General features: G+C 36.4%; 1 pseudogene; it reads right to left on the bottom strand.

The window, feature by feature from the left end:
* Positions 1-1,728: 1,728 nt before the first annotated feature.
* LOC123231822 lies at positions 1,729-2,956 on the bottom strand (annotated as a pseudogene).
* Positions 2,957-7,314: the final 4,358 nt, after the last annotated feature.

Here is a 7,314-nt window from a genome sequence, read left to right as displayed (position 1 = left end):
GGTCCCATCTGGTTAAGAGTGACATTGTCCATTCGCTCTAATGAAGGCTCAAAGATTCTGTACTGAGGCTCCCAGACACATCCAGCCTAAGCTGTTTTTTATTTACCAGGCAAGATAGAACCCATTCTCCAATTTCAATTGCCCTCTAGTGGGAGATACTCTAGAGTAGGAGATATAAGAATAATTCCTTGTTGTAGTTTCCCTGTTTATTCCTTTAAAGTAGGTCCATTTTTGCTTTTGTTTTGTCTGAGATGATGATTACTACCCTTCCTTTTTTTTTTTTTTAACTCTGGCTAAAGCATCATTCTTCTCCTGCTCCTCGTTTTAACCCTATGTATCATCTTGCTATTTCAAGTGTGTTTCTTGTAAACAACAGATTATTGTATTCCATTTTTAATCCATTTCTGTTTTAAGGGTGATTTCATCTCATTCACATTCACAGTTATGATTATTAACTGAATATTTCCCTCTTTCCTATTTTGTTCTGTTTATCTTTCTCTCTTTTTCTCCTGCTTCTCCTCTAAAGTCTGTTTTCCTTCTGACTACTACTTTCTTTTATATTCTTTCTCTTTTATCTCCTACCTCCATTCACCTTATCATCTTCCTCTACTACTTCACTGTTGGAGAGGATTTATTTCTATTACTAGTTGATTATGTATTTATATTTGACTCCTTTAAAGCAATTTAGATGTGAATTAGACTTGCATGTTGCTTGCCTCTCTTCCTTCCCTCATTTCCTCCTTCATTATAAGAGCTCTTCCTTGGGCTTCTTTTATATGAAATAATTTTCTCTATTCTTCCTTTTTCTTCCTCTTTCTCCCAGGGTATCCCTCCTTCATACTTGTTTATATATACATACATACATACATACATACATACAAACATACATACATATATACACACACATCTCTCTCTATATATATACATATATATACATATATATATATATGAAATTCCAACATAACTGACTCACTTCCACATCCTCTTTCTCTGAAGAATCCTTCTAATTGCTTAAATAATAATGAAGTTCTTAAAAGTGACATGTATCATATAGATATAATATAGAAAGGTAAACATTTTAACCTTATTGAGTACTTTATGATTTCTTTTTTATGTTTTCCTTTTAAAATTTATTTTGAGTATTATATTTGAAAGTCAATTTTCTGTCCATTTCTGGTCTTTTCCTGATGAATGCTTGAAAATTTCCTATTTTATTGAATATCCATTCTTTTCTCTTGGCAAATTATATATATGACAAAAATAACTCAGTTTTGTTGGGTAGGTTTTTCTTAGTTGTAGTTTTTACTTCTTTGCCTTCTAGAAGAGCTCTCTGCTCTTTTAACGTGGTAGCTACTAAATTTTTTGTGATTCTGACTGTGGCTCCATGGTATTTGAATAGTTTCTTTCTGGCTGCCTGAAGTATTTTCTCTGTTATCTGGGAGCTGTGGCATTTGGTCATAATATACCAGGGAGTTTTCAGTTTGGGATCTCTTTCAGTTGGTGATTAGTGGAAAGTTTCAATTTCTATTTTATTTTCTGGTTTTAGAATATCAGGTCAGTTTTCCTTGACAATTTCTTCAAATATGATATCAAAGCACTTTCTCTGATTGTGACTTTTAGGTTGTCTAATAATTTTATTTTATTTTCCAGTTTCATCAGTTTCTTTTAATGACTGGCACCTCCATACAGAGATAGCAGGCAGATAGGTGTGTGTGTGGGGTTCATTTGTTAGATTTTTTCCTGATTGAAGGGTTTGCCCATGTGTTAGAAGGCCTAGTTCTAGGATAAGTATTCTTGGACCATGGTCTGGGCCTCCTTACTGCCAGGATCCATCTTGTGCCATGTGTAGGACTTATAATTTTTCTGCCAGTCTGGACTTAGCAGGAAGGCAAGATCCTGGTCCCAGAAAATCCAGATTCTAGAAATGGTACTGCTATTATTGGTGCCAAAGAGGATGACACTTGCAAAGGCATTCTTTCTCAGCTTTTCCAAGCCTTGAAACATTCCAGTGATTAGGTTGTAGCTCATGAAGGTCTGGCTGAGCTCTTGGGAGAAGCAGTATTTGACATACCATGGGGATCAGCCTTCTTGGTTTAGGGCAGCATCACCATGAGGGTAAAAGTATTTGAATGTAAACTCACCTAATACAAAGGTACTCTTGGGCAGGTGAGCAGAGGGGTCCTTCGCTGCTGCCAGAGGTTGCTCACACCCATCCAGCTTGATCTCTGCTCCAGGAGCTTCAGCCTCCTTCTTCTCCTCCTGCTCAGCCTGGGATTTTGGTTTCTCTTCTCAATGCCCCTTCATCTTTCCTGAGGCTCCATCTTAGACAGACTCTCTGCAAACTTCTAAGAATCACACGGTGCCATCTTTTCACAGAGTTTTACCTCTCCCAATACTGGTGAATGCAAGTGAGGAACCAGTAGGTTAGTTTTGGTAAAGGTATACCAGAATGATGGTCTGTGGACATGTTTATAGGTCCATGAGAGGGTACCTATTCACCCACTGGAAAAGTCTGAGTCTTCAGTGCATCCGGGAACCCCAAAACTCACTTGACCTCCTCTTTGGCATTCTCAGTAGCCTGTTTGTTGTGATGCATGATGGCAAGTGTGGTGAACATCCTAGTATTTGCTGAAGGAACAATGTCTTTGTCAGCAAAAATCATTCCATGGATCACTTGGATAGCCACCTCTAGAGTAGAACCCTAAAGGTCATCATTGTTTACATAGTGAGAGATAGCAATGCTTTCAGACACACAGAACTTGTCATCACCCTCAAATGCCAGAACCTTGCAAGCAGAAAATTTTTAGAAGAATACAAGTGTGTGGTTGGTTTGACCAAAGTGGAAGTGGAGAGGTGCAGACAACACATGGATCTGGGCCCCACTGTAGTGGGTAGCAATGGGGGCCTTGAAAGCCTGTCAGTTTTCAATGTCTGTGTACAGGGTCCCAATAACCATGGTGATTTCACAAAAAAAGGGGGTAGGGAAGTCTGTGCTGTGGAAAAGTGAGTGGAGGTGAGATGGGGAGGAGGGAAGGAAGGAGGGACAGGTGGGTGGAGGGCACAGCAGCCTAGTCCAATAATTTTAAAATTACTTCTGCTTGATCAATTTTCTTACTTTGTTGTTTTCCTAATGAGATATTTCAATTTTCTATCATTTTTCAGTCATTTGATTATTGTTTCTTGATGACTTATAGAGTCATCATAAGGAAAGATTTTCTTCGGTAACTTTTGTGACTTATTTTACATTTGACCAATTTTGTTTTTTAAGTTGCTATTTTCTTTGACTTTTTTGTGCCTCTTTTAGCAAGCTATTGGGAAAGCTTGGCTGAATGCTTTTTTTTTCTTCTACCTTAGTTCTGTCTCCAGAAATCCAAGGAACAATTTTTTATGTGGTATGTGTCAAACACTGTGCTAAGCTCAGGGGATACAAATACAAGAAAAAACAACTCAGACCATGCTCTTAAGTAGCTTACATTCTACAGGGGAAGACAACACACAACAAGGAACTGAAAAGCTGGGAGGCAAGGTGGAGAGAGTGAGAATCAAGAGACCAGGAACAGGGATATGGGTTAAAGTCCAAAAAGTTAAGAAGGTAGGAGTAAAATGGAACCCCCAGAAAACAGAGGTTCTAGGAAGAGCAGATCAGTTTTGGAATAAAGGTGATTTTTTTAGAACGGTAGTTTGGAAAAGGTAATGCATTCTACTTTGGACATATTCCCTTTGAGATATCTTTAGGGTCTTTTAGTATAATGTGATTAAGTTTTCTGGCCTCATTGTTGGAAAAATGATCATTATAATGGGGAATTATTTTTAGCAGAATAAGGACTAATTTAATTTTAAGGAATTTATAGTTTTCTTTTCATTTAAAAATTATATTTCACTTAAATGATGTATTAATAGGAGTTGTTCTTTTGACTATAGATCAAGCAAAGTTTCAATCATTGTGACTGATAAGATATAGTTTTGTACTTCTCTACTTCCCCCAAGGAACTAAGATGTATTCCCATATGCTGCTTGTGCCCTTTTGAACTGACCCTCCTCTCTCCTATCTACTGCATTATTAGGATAATATCCTTGACATTTTTTGGCATGGATGTATAATATTATGCTATAATAGGTATAATCTTTTTTGATTGCTGAAAGCAATTAGAAGTGGTATAGAGAGTCAAGAACTGTTGTTATTTTCTTATAATGAATTGGTTTCCATATAATGCTTTCCCTAGGGTCTGTAGTATAGGACTGCCTTATAGGTATGTGGAAAGATAACACCCTCATAATTAAATCCTTTTGGTACTTCAGTAATTGAAGCAGCTCAGATGAGTTCCCAGATGAAACTGCCTTGAAACAGATTGTGTTCTAGGGGAAAAGAGTATGAAGGTAGGCTTTTATTATGTCGACTAATGAATTATAAGTCCACCAAACCTTCAGAGTCTCCTGTGTCCCCAAGGAATGCAATTATACATACATATGTACACACACACACACACACACACACACACACACACACACACACACACACTTACAAAATACACAGCTTTCTGTCCAGAGATGATGAGACTGAAATATAATGTTAATGTTAGGTGTTAAATAATTTATTTTGAAGATTCACCTCCCTATCAACAGTCTTGGGGAGTGTGTTCCATTACATTAAAATCATATTAAAATAATTGGCAATGTAATATTGATTTTGCAAAATGCTTAACATCTTTAAGCCTTTTCCCAGCTTTGCTGATATCCTTTTGTTTTTCCATAATATGTGTATTAGAAAAGAGGATATTAGGATAGTCACTTGTTCCAATGTCAAATATTATTGGTAAACCCAAATTACTTCTCTTTTTTAGTATAATTTTACTTTTAAAAATGCCATCTTTTGCACTCTTTACAGGCTTCTGGTACTGGCATTCCTGTACTGTTTTTGGAATTGTTTCTTCTGAGAACTATGGGCACCCTGAGAGGGTACTTATCCATCTGGCTATGAAAACAATTTTATGCATATTTCCTGAGTGTTTCAGCAGATGCTGGGGACTGAGAAATTTTTAAATAGAGAAGAAAGAGAGGGAAATGAAAATAACTTGATTGAAGGAACAGGACCCTAAAAAGAGTATCTAACTGCTTTTGCAAGCAAGGTTAGGAGGCACTAGTTAAGCCTATCTCTCACTCTTCTCTTGGGGTAAGCTTTTTACCCACTGAACTGATACTGAAGTGGAAATGTGGAAATTATCCAGGAAATTTGATCAATGTAAACAGCCAGTCTGTGAGATAGATTTTTCAAAGAAAACAACCTGAAGGTTTCATTTTGGCATTGTATATGGAGGGAATGAACTGGATATTTGCCAGATCTCTACTTCACTTTCTAATGTGTACACACCAAGATACAAAATAGTGAAATTCTTAAAAGGAATGGCATGGTCATAGAGATAGACTTTCAGAGCTGGAAAAGTCCTTCAAGATTACTGAGGTTTCTGTTATAGGGATCTTCTAAATCTGTTATTGACATAAGATATTTACTAAATGAGAAGGAAAAAGAAAGAGGAACATGTTGGCATTTACCTTCTAACTATTAAGGAGCACCAAAGGAATTATTTTTTACTATAGATCTATATTTTCTATATAGCACTTCATAAATTGCTATACCCCCTTAAAATATTGAATCTGTGTAATTTTCTTTTTTATGCACAGATGTTCAATAACATCTTACAGAGATATGGGGTGCAGAATAAAATGCTTAGCACAGTGCCTGGCACTTAGTAAGCATTTTGTAAATCTTTTTACCCTACCTGACATAAGCCAACTCCTCTCTGGAAATAGGCTCTCACATTTTTCTTGTAACATTTGATAGAGAATGGTGGTAGGAGCTTCAGGAAGAAAGGATCTTCACCTGACTCCTATCCAAGGCTCAGGAGGGTTAAGTAATTATCTGTAAGCTCCAAGAAAATAGTAACTTCATCTCATTTGTGTTTGTATGGCTGTCATCTCCTAGCACATAATGACTTTCACTGATGAATGACATCTAATTACTATTAAATTAAAGTCAAATGGTCCAAAGAAATACATGTAATCATTTTGTTGTTGTTGAGTCATTTCATTTATACCTGACTGTGACATTATTTGGGGTTTTCTTGGCAAAGATACTGGAGTGGTTTGCAATTTCCTTTTCCAATTCATTTTACAGAAGAGGAAACTGAGGCAACAGGGTGAAGCAACTTGTCATGGGCCACACAACTTGGAGATGTCTGAGGTCAGATTTGAACTCAGAAAGTTGTCTTCCTCGTTCTATCCGTCACTTCAGTCAATAGTGTAGAAACTAAAAGTTAGTCCTCTTGATTACCAGTTTGGTGCTGTTTCCCATCATATTACTCACTGTGGAAGTTTGGTGCAGTGGATTGAGTTCTGCACTGGGTGTCTTGAAGACTCAAGTTCCCATCTGGCTTCAAACATGTAGTAGCTGTGTAACCCTGGTAAAGTCACTTAAACTTTATCTCCTTCAGTTTCATCGTCTACAAAATGGGGCTAATAATAACACCTACATCTCAGAGTTGTTGTGAAGATCTAATGAGATATTTGTGAGGTATTACTGCAGTTCTTGGCACATAGTTGGCACTTAAGAAATAAATGCTTGTTTGTTTCCTTCCTGTGGAGAACTAGTCTATGTAAACATTAAAGGAAAATGCACATATAGAAAGAAAAAAATAAAATAAATATAAAGGGAGGTAAATAACATTTTCATTTCTTAATAAGTCAAATTTAAATGTCATTATTTTCTGAGCCTCTGTTCTCTCTTTACCTGCCCAAGCCAGAAATGAGTGGTCTAATTGATCTCTGTGGTCAAATGGTCAAAGATCTATTGATCAAATTGATCTCTGTGGTCAAAGTGACTGGACTAAATGATGTTCAAGGTTTCTTTAAGCACTAGCATCTATTTTTCTTGGCTAATTCAATCTAGATATGAATTCTTAGATTTCATTTTTTGTGGGAGGAAGGATATTTGGGAATGGTCCAAGACAGGGACCTTATGGAAATCTGCCCCCCCCTTTTTTCTTTTGCTCCTTTTTCCTATGAGTCAGGAGAGTGAGATTTAATCCTAGGCTAGAACCACTACTAAACTTATACCCAAAGGAAATAAAATAAAAAAAAAAACAGATTCTTTATGTACAAAAGTATTTATAGCAGCTCTTTTTGTGGTGGCAAAAACACTGGAAATGAAAATTTCCATCATTTAAGGAAAAGCTAAAAAGATTGTGGTATATGAATGTGATGTAATATTATTGTGCCATAAGAAATGAGGAAATAGATGATTTTAAAAAAGACATATTA

This window comes from Gracilinanus agilis, chromosome 1 (assembly GCF_016433145.1).
Source record: "Gracilinanus agilis isolate LMUSP501 chromosome 1, AgileGrace, whole genome shotgun sequence".
NCBI classification, from domain to species: Eukaryota; Metazoa; Chordata; class Mammalia; order Didelphimorphia; family Didelphidae; genus Gracilinanus; species Gracilinanus agilis.
The sequence above is the reverse complement of the archived record's forward strand: the minus strand, read 5'-3'. Positions and strand labels throughout refer to the sequence as shown.